This window comes from Carcharhinus amblyrhynchos, chromosome 14 (genome assembly GCF_965287045.1).
Source record: "Carcharhinus amblyrhynchos chromosome 14, sCarAmb.v2.hapA, whole genome shotgun sequence".
Lineage (NCBI taxonomy): Eukaryota > Metazoa > Chordata > Chondrichthyes > Carcharhiniformes > Carcharhinidae > Carcharhinus > Carcharhinus amblyrhynchos.
Genome location: NC_137337.1, coordinates 73,687,042 through 73,701,742, shown reverse-complemented (window position 1 = coordinate 73,701,742; position 14,701 = coordinate 73,687,042). Strand labels below are relative to the sequence as shown.

General features: G+C 45.8%; 1 protein-coding gene across 6 annotated transcripts in view; it reads right to left on the bottom strand.

Moving 5' to 3' along the window:
• The window catches only part of LOC145352783 (alpha-(1,6)-fucosyltransferase), a 565,169-nt gene that overhangs the window by 146,435 nt on the left and 404,033 nt on the right, over positions 1–14,701 (bottom strand). The gene's annotated exons all lie outside the window — the stretch shown is intronic.

Genomic DNA, 14,701 nt, shown 5'->3' with positions numbered 1-14,701 from the left:
CATAGCCAAAGAAACCAGGGGAAAGGCTGCTAATGGCAGCTCATGGAGAGAATAAAGGGTGTGAACGGCCAAACGGCAGAGAAACTGTAAGCTGCGACAGATGAAGATGTTGGGGGAGGGGGTGGAATGGGACAGATATAGAATGTAGGAAAGGGGAAGCGGGGGGAGGAGAAAAGGTAGGGGAAGGGAGTGAAATAGGGCTAAGAGTTGGGGGGGGGGAAGAAAAATGAAGAAAGACAATAAACAGTCGAGAATGGTAAAGAATTAAATAAAATAGAATAAAAACAAAGGAGTGGAGGTGGGGTACAGCAATTCATCTGAAGTTGTTGAACTCGATGTTGAGACTGGAAGTGCTGGATACTGTTTCTCCAGTTTGCTCCACTGGAACATTGCAGCAGGCTAAGGACAGACATATGGGCAATCTCTGATATTGGACTGCAGTTATCCAGTACACTGTCCAGAGTGGCTAAGGCTTCAGCATTATCGTTTCAATCCCCTGAAGCAGATTGCCTTCGGACCTTTGCAAATGAGCATTAATTGTGACAAGGGGGGGTTGCCACACTGAAGAGTCCCACACCCATTCTGCTTCGCTCTTTGATTTGCAAAGTGACTCGCTTTTACCTCGAGCGCCCACGGACACAGGGCTTAAGTTTCAAAATATTCCAGAAGAAGGGCAAATTGATTTGGTGTGTGTTTTGGGGGGGGTGGTGGAGAGACCCAAAGAAAAGCACCACATTTAACGAAAGAAACAAAAAATCTACATTACAAGAAGAATTTCAACTTGGCCTCTCAAGGTCAAACCTAATAGAATTTAGACTCGGACGTAACACAATTTTGAAATATAATGAGGAATTTCCAAATGCCAGGAGAACATTTAAAAAAATATGTTTGGGCAGTGCTGTGGAATTATGAATATATCTGTTGGTTTCTAGTAATTTTTTTAAGTCTTACCCTCACATTGCAACATTACAGAATTCCCTTTGACAGTAAGGGACAAACATCAATTGTAAAAGTCTTAGCTACGCACTATGCATTAATCATAGGAACCCCTACAGTGCAGGAGGAGACCATTTGACCCATCCAGTCTGCACCGACACTGACCCAGACCCTACCCCTGCAACTACATGTATTTTACCCCACTAATAGTAGATCTTGGGACACTAGGGGGCAATTTAGCATGGCCAATCCACCCAACCTGCACATCTTTGGGAGGAACCCCACGCAGACATGGGGGGAGAACGTGTAACCTCCACACAGACAGTCACCCAAGGCTGGAATTGAACTCGGGTCCCTGGCACTGTGAGGCAGCAGTGCTTAACCACTGTGCCACCGTGACGCTCCCAGATTGACAGCCTGACTTTAGTCAAGTGTGAGGTGGTGACTTTGAGGATTTTGGTAGCAGTGCTAACCACCATAACTTTCTGCGCTGACAAAAAAACGCGTTAGTTAAGCTCGGTGGGCCAGAATCCAACGCAATAACAACAATACAAAATGCAATGATGAGGCAAAAACACGCCAGCTTTGGCACGGTGTGTACATTATTACACATGTAACTGCTTGCTGTCAAAAGCAATGCTGGAAAGAAAGGAATAATGGAATCAGAGTATCCCAATCGACAAGGGCAGATGTTAATACCTCCTGAACTTGCACACTTAAACATTGGTTCATCAAGAAAACACTTCAAAGGTCGAGAATAAATGATATAGGGTATACAACTGAATTGCATTTGGACCGATAAATATATGCAAAGCCTTTCAACAAATGAAAGGCCTTCAGAACTATATATAAAAAAGGCATGGATTTATGCAGTGAACTTGGTTACAAATTACTAGCTGCTTGACTCCTCCAGATTCTGGAACAGAAATGGCATTATCTGATTTGTGAGGTGCGATCGGACGATAAGACTTGCTGCGTTTCAGAGATTTGATTTGCTACACTCTTTAGTAATGTTTAAATCATCGCACCATCCTTCATCTCCAGGCTCACGGCTTGTGCCAAAGAAGCAGTAAGTGGCGAATTTGTGGCTCTCAAACTTCTCTGAGGTAGATTCCCAGCCAGTGAGGGTAGGTCTGTGCCAAGCGCTAGTGACGCCCGGGCACCTCCTGCAAACGGCAGTCCCCAGGTGGAACATCTTTCCTGTTCGTGGCTCAGTCACTTCTGGGAAAACACCCAACTCTTCAGCATCTCCGAGCTACTCACAAAGCTCTCCAGGTTTTGGATCCTTTCCGCCAGAACGCACAGTACCTCCCAGAGCTCCTGTGCCTGCTTCTGCCAAACAGAGGATCCAAACAGCTTCCTCAGAAGAATTCCCAGCATATCGCTTCCTGTCTCATTCCCTCTCCTTACTGACCTACGATGGAGCTCTGTCAACAATGTCCCTGTCTTAAAATTCCCATCCTTAATGACAAATCCCTCCATTCCCCCTTCCTCTCTGTAATCTACAGATGAACAACTCTCTGTTCTACTCCAGTGCCGGCCTCTTAACCACCCTCAATTTTAATTGCTCCATTATTGACACCAGTCCTCTTATACTTTGGAACTCCCTCCGCAAACCTCTTTTCCCTCCTTTAACAGCTGCTTCTTGCTTGCAAATGTTCGGTCCTCAGCGCTGATGGCTCAGCGTCACACTTGTTTGATAATGCTCCTGTGAGAGTGCGCCGTCAGAGGCGCTATACAAATGCAAGGTGCTTCTGGATAGTCACACAAGACCAAACATAGTGTTGAGCTAAGGGAGAGGCCAGTCTCACTTTCATTATATTGGGATGTAAATCAGATTGATGTGCACGGACATCTGGATAGATATTGGACACCTAGGACATCTAGATACAACCGAGAGCCATTTACCTTAAACATGCCCAATGTAAAACAAACCACGCACCCAAAAATGACAGAATCGACTTTCTACTCAAACCCATGCAAAGTTTCTCCAGAAACCATGGGAACCAACTACCAATTAGGAGTAGGCAACTTGACCTCTCTGGCCTGTTCCGCCATTCAAGAAGATCATGCCTGACCTAACCTCATCTCCACATTCCCACATACCCCAATAACCTTTCACCCCACCTCCTCATTTATCAAGAATCACTCCCATTCTTGTGCTCTCCATGGACGCAGAGAGAATCAACAATTCCCTGCAGTGCAGAGGAAGGCCACTGAGTCTGCATCAACTCGCTGATAGAGTCCAACCCAGGTACTTCCCTCTGTACTATCTCCATAATCCCACACACTTAACATGGCCCATCCCCCTAATCTGCACATCTTTGGACACTAAGGGACAATTTGGCATGGCCAATCCACCAAACCTGCACATCTTTGGACTGTGGGAGGAAACTGGAGCACCTGAAAGAAACCCACGCAGACATGGGGAGAATGTGCAAACTCCACACAGACAGTGACCCAAGGCCAAAATTGAACCAGGGTTCTTGGTGTTGTGAGGCAGCAATGCTAATCACCATGCCACCGTATCTTCAATTAAATGGAGCAAAATTTTCTTTTCACTGTACTTTGCAAGAATAACCTTCCGTGACAAGTTAGTGATGTAAACTAGAATCACATTCGAACTCACATCTGCTGCATATGCCAAGACCTCAGTTTACTCTCTTCCAATGAAGGATAAGGCAAGAATGGCCAATCTCCTAGCTTCTTGACCCTAGATGCTGAAGCCCTATTGGTAAGTCAACCGAGTTTAGATTTTCACTACGAAGAGGGTGGAACAGCAAAATGTAACGTATCGCTATGGCAATGACCCACCAACTTAAATGTCGAAACTCCGCACCGCACTCCCCCAAATCTCCTGTTTCCAAAGTAGAGGCTTTGTGATTCCAAACCTAACTCTGTATTTCCTACTCCGGCCATTCCCACATGTACTTAAGAGTTCCATCCCTCTGCATAGATAGCATCTGGGTTCAAATACTGAAGAATCAGAACAGTTCCCAATATTGCGAACCCCCCACAAAATAACCCATGATGCATTTCTATTAGTCTAAGGATAGAGCACCCTGGGAAGTACATTAGGAATGAATTTATTGCCTTGCCTCTCCCAACTTAACTGCAAGGGGTAAAGGGGATCTTGACAGGTTTATGTGGACAGGTAAGAAATGCCTCAGTGCGTTCATCTCCCGAACAGCCTCGCCAATCTACCAGATACAACCAGAAAGAATGCATCCTATGGTGCACACGTAAAAGTTGGTGAGTGTTGTATGCCGAATTTGAACCCGGAGCCTCTGACCAAGAGTTAAGGGTGTTGTCCACTGTGCCACAAGACTCCCTGGTCAACAGACAAAGACAGGAAATGGGAATTCTGCTAATATCCTCTCTCTCGGGGTATGGATGCCACTGCCTTAAGCTGACATACAGCAATTTCCCTACTCTGTACATCTCAAACATTCCTGGCCTGAATCAACCGAGTTTATTAAAAGAGGGACAACATGTTAAAGGAGCTGAAACACTTTCTCTCCTTCGGGTTTGGTTCATAACACACTTCACAAGAGTTGCAGGATACTGGGCAGCACCGACAGAATTGGAAGGTACTGACGGTCACTAAATTCTCCAGGCGCATTTACAAAAATAAAGTTGGTTTCATTTAATTTACCACCACTGCACTTACAAGTTCAGGCTGGTAAGTTCACAATGTAGAGTTCGTACTTGCTTGTCTGAGAGTTATGGAGGTAGTGATGGTTGGGGGTGGTGGGGCGTGAAATGACTGCAGGGGAGATTGGAGTGGACTTACTTCAAAGAAACGTCCTCACAAAATGTTGGGTCCAAGTTGTACGAACATTAAAAATCACTTCGTTATGGCTTCCACTTGAAGTTTTTGAGTTTATTAGTGACACAAGTAGGCTTACATTAACATCGCAATCAAGTTCAAATCCCCTAGTTGCCACACTCTGCGCCTGTTTGGGTACCACAATTTAGCATGGCCAATGCACCTAACCAGCACGTCTTACGGACCGTGGGAGGAAACTGGAGCACCTGGAGGAAACCCACGCAGACACAGGGAGAACGTGCAGACTCCGCACAGCCAGTGACCCGAGCTGGGAATCGAACCCGGGTCCCTGGCGCTGTGAGACAGCAGTGCTAGCCACTGTGCCGCCGTGCTGCCCACTTTTGTAGTAGCTTGCCACCTGAGCAAGAATTTCATTTTCAGTTTTCATACAGAAGTCATGAGGATAAGTCAATAATCTGCAGGCACGGATTGTGATTCTCAGCATCGCTGTCCATTAAAAGCTTTATTTCCAATAATCTCTGGGATCACTGGGCCTATAGTGGCAAGTTCGGTTCAAGAACTCAGGCGAATCATTTTATTGATGTCTGAATCAATTGCCATTTCTTTTTTTATGACCCAGTTTGCAAGCAATCTGGCTTTGGTTTGGAATAAGAGGCAAGAATGTGTTCACTCTTTCACCTGTGATCTTGGGTTGTTCTAGCCAAATCAACGTGTAACAAAAAGCATCCAAAAGGAAGCAAGAGTATTCATTTTATTCTGAAGTTCTGAAAATGCCCACCTACTTAACGAGATTCAATGTTACACATCTTATGAGTAACAAAATTCAAGATCAAGTATGTAAGCTAGTGCTTAAGTATTTAAGCAAGTATTTAAGCTACTTTTAAAGAACTGTGAGAGGTATTTCATTACAAGGTGATCCAATATCAAATTTAAGGGCAGCATGGTGGTTAGCACTGCTGCCTCACAGCGCCAGGGACCCGGGTTCGATTCCGGCCTCGGGTCACTGTCTGTGTGAAGGCTGTACATTCTCCCCATTTCTGTGTGGGTTTCCTCCGCGTGCTCCGGTTTCCTCCCACAGTCCGAAAGACGTGTTGGTTAGGTGCACTGGCCATGCTAAATTCTCCCTCAGTGTACCCGAACACCGGCACCGGAACGTGGCAATTTTCACAGTAACTTCATCGCAATGTTAATGTAAGCCTACTTGACCCTCTGTGTCAAGGGAACTAATAGGGTAAATAACATGGGATTATGGGGATAGGGTCTGGATGGGATTGTTCTCAGTGCAGGAGTGATGGGCCAAATGGCCTCCTTCTGCTAATCCACCTGACACTACAATTTAGCATGGCCAATCCACCTAACCCGCACATCTTCAGAGTGTGGGAGGAAACCAGAGCACCCAGACGAAACCCATGCAGACATGGGGAGAATGTGCAAAATCCACACAGTGACCCGAGGCCAGAATTGAACCCAGGTCCGTGGTGCTGTGAGGCAACAGTGCTAACCACTGTGCCACCGTGCCGTACAACCCCCCACCCCCACCAAAATGGTCACACCAATCACTAGTGCACATGGGGTAAATGTTACACCTCTGTCGATGATGGAAGGGAAGGCGATGGCCTAATGGTATTATCACTAGGCTATCAATGCAGAAACTCCGCGACTGTTCTGGGGACCAGGGTTCAAATCCCACCATGGTGGAATTTGAATTCAATAGAAAAAAATCAGGAATTAAGAATTTACTGATGACCATTGTTGATTGTTGGAGAAACCTATCTGGTTCACTATGTGAGCAGCACGGTGGCAAAGTGGTTAGCATTGCTGCCTCACAGCGCCAGGGACCCGGGTTTGATTCCCGGCTTGGATCACTGTTTGGGTGGAGTTTGCACGTTCTCCCTGTGTCTGTGTGGGTTTCCTCCAGATACTCCAGTTTCTTCCCACAGTCTAGAAGATGTGCGGGTTAGGGTGCATTGACCCAAACAGGCACAGAGGAATAGTAACTTCATTGCAATGTTAATGTAAGCCTTACTTGCGACGAATAAACAAACTACTTTTTTACTTTTTACTTGCTGGCCACACCCCCTTATTGCTGAAAATTTATATTTTTATTAATTCTTGGGTCATGGGTGTCGCTGGCTGGACAGCATTTATTGTCCATCCCTAGTTGCCCTTGGAGGGTAGTTGAGAGTCAACCACGTTGCTGTGTCTCTGGAGTCACATGTAGGCCAGACCAGGTAAAGGCGGCAGATTTCCTTCCCTAAAGGACATTAGTGAACTAGATGGGTTTTTACAACAAGCATTGGCGGCATGGTAGCAGCCGTTAGCATTGCTGCTTCACAGCTCCAGGGACCCGGGTTCAATTCCTGGCTTGGGTCACTGTCTGTGTGGAGTTTGCACATTCTCCCCACCTCTGCGTGGGTTTCCTCCAGGTGCTCCAGTTTCCTCCCACAGTCCAAAAATGTGTGGGATAGGTTGATTGGCCAGGCTAACTTGCTCCTTAGTTTCCTGAGACGTGTAGGTTAGAGGGGTTATTGGGTAAAATATGTAGGGATATGGGGGTAGGCCTTGAGTGGGATTATGGTCGGTGCAGACTCAATGGGCCAAATGGCCTCTTTCTGTAGTGTAGAGTTTCTATGCTTCTATTGATAGTTTGATGGTCAGCATTACTGAAACTAAGTTTATGTTCCAGATTTTATAAACTGAATTTATCGACAATGGTTTTGTGGCCATCAGTAGATGCTTAATTCTAGATTTTATTTTGATTGAATTCAAATCCCACCATCTGCCGTGGAGGGATTCGAACCCGAGCGCCCAGAACATTAGCCGAGTTTCTGGATTAGTGGTCCGGTGATCATACCACGAGGCCATCGTCTCCCCAAACAGGAAGCGCTAAATTTGTTGAGAACAAAATGTTTCAAAACTTTAAGAATTTCCTGAAATGCTCTTGAAACCAGTCGTAAATATAAAAAGAACAAAATGACTCAACCGCACATTATGATCAACAGGGAAACCGTTTGCCCGACTTCTGAACTTACCAGCTAAAAGAAGACACTTGAATCACACCAACCGATTTATTTTTATTTATTAGTTTCACAAGTAGGCTTACATTAACACTGCAATGAAGTTACTGTGAAAATCCCCTAGTCACCACACTCCAGCACCTGTTCGGGTACACTGCGGGAGAATTTAGCACGGCCAATGCACCCTGACCAGCACGTCTTTCGGACTGTGGGAGGAAACCTGAGCACCCGGAGGAAACCCACGCAGACGCGGGGAGAATGTGCAGACTCCACACAGACAGTGACTCAAAGCTGGGAATCGACACCAGTTCCCTAGCGCTGTGAGGCAGCAGTGCTAACCACTGTGGTACCATGCTGCCCTGATGGAGCAGAGGGAGAGCCTCGAACAATAAACAGACACTCAATCCATACGCTGCACGCAGAATCGAAAGCTCGAGAGCCATCACTGTGGACACCTCTGCATCGAGGCAGCTTTCTCTAGAAAGACCAAACCAAACACATTGCTTTCCAATTCAAAAATGATGTCTTTATGTCTTTGAATCCCAATGAGAGATAGTCCTTTGTGAAAAAGGCTGTTAAATAGGCAATAAAAGGAAGAGTTGTCGGTCTGTAATCAGATAAGTGCGCGTTTCATTTGGCATTTATGTTGGAATAAGTTAGCCTTCGGATGATAAAGCCAATTGCTCATATTCTTGCATCGGATCACTGAGCTTTTAAGATATGAAGCAATTCTTTCTGCTGCCGGGTGCAGAATCTGCTCCATCTAGGAATAACTTTGAACAGGCAAATTTCTAGGTTGTCACAACCGTTCCTTATTGCTTTTGATGCAGGTACGGCAGGACAGAAATCACACCCAAATATGGAAACCTTTCACAAGACGATGTGGCGCTGATTCTGAAGCACGTTGTGGTCTCACTTACTGCGTTAATGAAAAAAAAATACACACTTCCTCCAGCTTTTATTGCATTCTTATCATCAATGATAGCCACTTGCATCGCTCTGGTAATAAGTAGCCGCTCTCATTTCAGGAATTCTCTGTCAAAGATTAAGAAAAGCGATGCAAGAGAAGTGAAATTGCTGCAAAGTCCTCGCTGGGAAAGTGGGCCTTGTTGCATTCAGTTCAAAATAATTACTATAAAGTTTAAAAAAAACCCCACAGAACTGTCAACTTCCAGGCAGTGTGTAGCTCCAACAGCACGCTAGAAGCTTGACACCATGCAGGACAAAGCAGCCCGTTTGATTGCCACTCCTTCAATAAACATTCAACCCCTCCACAACTGACAAACATCTTGTGTACCATCCATGAGATGCACTGCAGGAACTCAACAAGGTTCCTTAGGCAGCACCTTCCGAATCCACGACCACTACTGTCTAGAAGGACAACGGGGGGACAGCAGATACCTGGAAACACCGACAGGTTCCCTTCCAAGCCACTCATCACCCAGACTCGGAAATATGTCACCATCCCTCGAAAGTTGCTGAGTCAAAATCTTGGAGCTCCCTCCCTCACAGCAGTGGGTATACCTACACATTCCAAATGGACTGCAACAGTTTAAGAGGGCAGCTCATCACCAGTCTCTTCACTTTGACAGAGGCACCATAGAAAGCATTCTTTCTGGATTTTATCACAGCTTGGGATGGCTCCTGCTCTGCCCAAGACAGCAAGAAACTACAAAAGGTAGTGAACGAAGCGCAGTCCATTACTCAAACCAGCCTCCCATCCACTGAAACTGTCTACAATGCCCACTGCCTCGGAAAAGCAGTCGGCATAATCAAGGACTCCACGCACCCTGGATATTCTCCCTTTCACCTTCTTCCTTCGGGAAAATGATACAAAAATACCAACCAACTCAAGAACAGCTTCTTCCCTTCTGCTGTCAAACTTTTGAATGGATCAACCTTGCATTAAGTTGATCTTTCTCTACACCCTAGCTATGTCTGTAACACTACATTCTGCACGCTCTCCTTTCCTTCGCTATGAACTGTATGTTTTGTCTCTATAGCGTGCAAGAAACAATACTTTTCACTGTACACTGATGCATTTGACAATAATAAATCAAGAGCAATCTGGGTTGGGTAACAAATGTTGGCCAAGCCAGTGACACCCACATCCCAAAAATGAACAAAAACAAAAAGATCCTTTTGACAATTTTGCCCCAAATATCTTATTTCATTCATAGAATCCTGCAACGCAGAAGGAGGAGGCCATACAGCCCATTGAGTCTGCACCAACCACAATCCCACCCAAGCCCCATCTCTGTAACCCCATACATTTACCCTAACTTGTTCCCCCGACACTAAGGGGCAATTTAACATGGCCAATCCACCGAACCCACGCATCTTTGGACTGTAGGGAGAAACTGGAGCACCGGGAGGAAACCCACTCAGACATGGGGAGAATATGCAAAATCCGCACAGACAGTTACCCAAGCCGTCAATCGAACCCGGGTCCCTGGCGCTGTGAGCAGTGCTAACCACTGTGCCACCCCTATCTGGGGGATCTACTTTAAGTCATGTATTTACACAAAATTGTAATGCCACGTGTTGTAAGGGTCCACTGCTTGCGATGGATGTGAAGCAGTGCCAACCACTGTGCTACCGTGCTGCCCGTAAAGTTGGCCGATGGTCACCTGCATTCCATTTGAGTCAAAGGCGGATTCAGAGAAATTGGGTTTCGTTCAAAACTGATCTGTTTGGATGCCAAATCGAAACACTAACTCTGTTTCTCTTGCCACAGATGCTGCCAGGCCTGCTGGGTTTTTCGAGCACTTTCTATTTTTATGAGGGATGAACGCTCTCACTCGTCTCCTGGAACATCAGCGATACGGCCTCTGGAGACCCTTGCTCCGACACCTATTGCTATCCAGCTCATTCAAATACCGAACCCAAGATTCCAGTCACATGTGTTTGCCTATAAATAGCATGAAGTCATCTTCAATGGGGAGAGGTAAGAAACTGAACCAGACTGATCCATAAATAACTTTCGGTGAGTGTATCATACTGTTTTCACTTAAAACACTGAATTTTTAAGTGAACTTTCGGAACATGTCATCTATCACAGAGTCTCAACAGCTCTGTCAAACTTTTGCACGTTGCATTTAAAAGGAAATCTACTATCTGCAAGAACAATTATTATTCCTTTCTTAAAAACCATGAGATGAGTAGGCAGTAAAGGCGGCAAATAAAAAGATTTTGTTTTATTAGTGTCACAAGTTGGCTTACGTTAACACTGCAGTGAAGTTACTGTGAAAATCCCCCAGTCGCCACACTCGGGCGCCCGTTCGGGTACACTGAGGGAGAATTTAGCAAGGCCAATGCACCTAACCAGTGTGTCCTTCGGACTGTGGGAGAAAACCGGAGCACCCGGGGGAAATCCACGCAGACACAGGTAGAACGTGGAGACTCCACACTGACAGTGACTCAAGCCAGGAATTGAACTCGGGTCCCTGGCGCTGTGAGGCAGCAATGACTGTGTCACCGTGCTGGCCTGGTATTTTGGTTGACATAGCGTGAGGATTTGAGTACAGAAATAGGGATGTTTTACTGCAATTGTACGTTGGTGTTGGTGAGGCCACAGCTGGAATAATGTGTGCAGTTTTGGTGTCCTTACCTAATGAAGGATGGCCTTGCTGTAGAGGGAGTAGAGCAAAGGTTTACCAGGCTGATTCCTGAAATGGCAGGTCTGTGAAGATCATCAGTGAGGATTACATTGACTGGAATTTAGAAGATTAAGAGAGGATTTCATAAAAACTTATGAAATTCTGACAGGGTAAATTCAGAAAGAATGTCCCCAATGGTGGGGGAGCCCAGAATTAGGGTCCTAGTCGGAGGATAAGGGGGTAAACCCTTTAGGACTGAGGTGAGGAGAAATTTCTTCATCCAGAGGTTGGTGAATGTGTGGAATCCTCTACAACAGAAAATAGTTGAGGTCAATATATTGTGTGATTTCAAGAAGGAATCAGCTATTGCTCTTGGGGCTAAAAGGGTCAAGGGACATTGGCGGGGGGAAGGAGGGATTAGGATATCGAATTTGATGATCAACCATGACCCAAATGAATGGTGGAGCAGGCCGGAAGGGCCAAACGGCCTACTCCTGCTTCTAGTTTCTAACTTTTTCTCTCAGAGAGCCATAAATCTTTGGGATGCTCTTCCCTGGCGAGCAGTGGAGGCAGCGTCGATGTAGACTTTTAAGGCAGAGGTAGCAAGATTCTTGGCTAACAGTCAGAAGTTATCGGGGGTGGGCGGAAGGAATGTGGAGCTCAGGCTATAATGAGAGCAGCCACGGTCTAATCGAACAGCACAGCAAGCTCGAGGGGCCGAATGGTAGAGTGGGCGCGAGGGGACAAATGGCCCACAACTGATTCATAAATTCATCTGTCTGTAACCTAGTTTTTAAACACTCCATCCAATAAAACCAACCCCACGAGCTACGAAAGGAAAGTTATTTTTAGACCAAGAGAAATATTCTGTCCTTTGGAAAACCGCCACTGGCTGTTTATCTGAGATTTAGTTAAGTATGTGGGACCATTAATATACCTAAAAGGAACTGAGGTCAAGGGTTATACGTCGAACCATAAAAGAAGCACTGCATTAAATCAGGCATGCGTGTCCCCGCACCACATGTGATGAGAATATGATTTATCACATTTACCTAAACTCATAACCATGGAAACGCTTTCCGTACTGACAATGTCATAACAGATTGCTGTACCGAGGCAATCGTAACGAGGGAATGTTTATACAAGGGCACATTTCAGTTAATTTCTTTCATTATAATCGCCGTATAATACCTCATGGTAATGAGGTGGAATCAAAGAGAATTTGGTGATTGTTAAAACATCTTTCCGAAGCACTGATTAAAAAAACACAACATTCAAAGTTTGCATAAATGCAAATAAATCCAGGGGATTTCAGCGAGAATAAATTTTAAATCATCCTTTGAAATCCTTCCTATTGGAGATGGGAAAAAGTTCATGAACTGGACAGGAAGAGAGAGACAGACTCTATGATTGTGCAATAACACCTCCCCACCCCCCCCAAACCCCCCGTGATCTGCATGGGGGAAATTACTAATTGACCTCCCGGTTGGAGTTGTTGAATATGAGCTCCCTGAGGATTGGCAATTAGTCAGCCAGGTGGAGCGAATACACCGAGCACTGCATAAAGCAAGACCGTGAGAGGGTCCATTAAGCTTACAGTCCCGGATGGGACCTCTTGCATTCATCACAAGCTTGCGGTTGTTGTTTACTTACCCCGTGCGCAATAAAAGCACTGCTCCTTCACAGCCGATTCCTGGGAGTTGTTATAGAGTGAAACCCCCTTGAAGTTAAAATCTGTCCCCAGCATTATGTTATCCATGATGTGGAGATGCCGGCATTGGACTGGGGTAAACACAATAAGAAGACCCATGAGTCCAGGTTAAAGTCCAACAGGTTTACTTGGTACCACAAGCCACAAAGCTTTTGGAGTGCTGCTCCCTACCTGGTGAAGGAGCAGCACTCTGAAAGCTAGTGGCTTGTGCTACCAAATAAACCTGCTGGACTTTAACCTGGTGTTGTGAGACTTCTTATCATGTTATCCCCGCATAAGGTGATTTTCTTTTCGTTCCGGTCAATACAATAAAGAAAATACGGACTCAAAACTTTTGACAGAAAATGAGGAAGGAGATAGAATGCCTATAGTGCAGAAAGAGGCCATTTGGGCCATCGAGTCTGTACCGACCACAATTCCACCCAGGCCCGATCCCACAACCCTGTACGTTTTCACAAAGGTTCATCTGGACTCGAAATGTCAGCTCTTTTCTCCCCTTACGGGCGCTGCCAGACCTGCTGAGATTTTCCAGTGTTTTCTCTTTTGGGACCCAAAGCATTTATCCTAACTGGTGCCCTTGACACTAAGGGGGCAATTTAGCATGGTTCATCCCCGCACATCTTTGGACTGTGGGAAGGAAACCGGAGTACCCGGAGGGAACCCACACAGACACGAGGAGAATGTGCAAACTCCACACAGACAGTGACCCAAGCTGGGAGTAGAACCCAGGTCTCTGGCATTGAGAGGCAGCAGTGCCAACCACTGCTCCACTGTGCCACCCAGGGGTGATAGCAGAGGGGCAAATCCATTACTGGCAAGATCGATGCTCCTAATCTACATAAGACCAGCTGATGGAATTGAATGATTTGCGCAACGAACCCACTTTTGATAAGTGGCATCATGTCAACAATTCAGAACATCATGCAAGCATTTTTTGGAAGGGTACATCTGCAATAACATGAAAAAGCAACCAGTGATTTTGTACAAGTACATTAAAGAGTCACACACACACAAGTGGGGCGATCATTGCTCCGTGGACAAGCTGACTTACAGCACTTTATTTTTAGCGTCTACAGGTCCTTGGGATTCTGAGCTCCATGCGTACGGCAGAGCGTCACAGCAGAGTGTTCTGCCTCTGCGCACCATATCTTCGATAAAGCCACAGGATGGGATTTTCCAGCTGCGCCCCGCCTGAATATGGAAAATCCCACCTGAAGTCTGCCTGCTCCGATTGCTGTGGCAGGCAGAACGGGAATATTGACCCCACACTATCAACCTGGCACAGGGCTCAGAGCTCAGACCCTATCCATTCCAGCATGGAGATAATGTTTGATCCTGTCAACACGTTTGTAGATCCACTGTCTAATATCAATTTAGGGTCATAGAGTTTTACAGCAGGCCCTTCAGCCCAACTTGTCCATACTGCCCAGTTTTTTAAAAACCTAAGCTAGTCCCAATTGCCCGTGTTTGGCCCATATCCCTCTATACCCACCTTACTCATGAAACTTATTAAAAGACAAAATTGTACCTGTTTCTACTACTGCCTCTGGCAGCTTATGCCAGACACTCACTACCCTCTGTGTGAAAAAAAATTGCCCCTCTGGACACGTCTGTCTCCCCTCTCACCATACACCTGCCCTATAGTTTC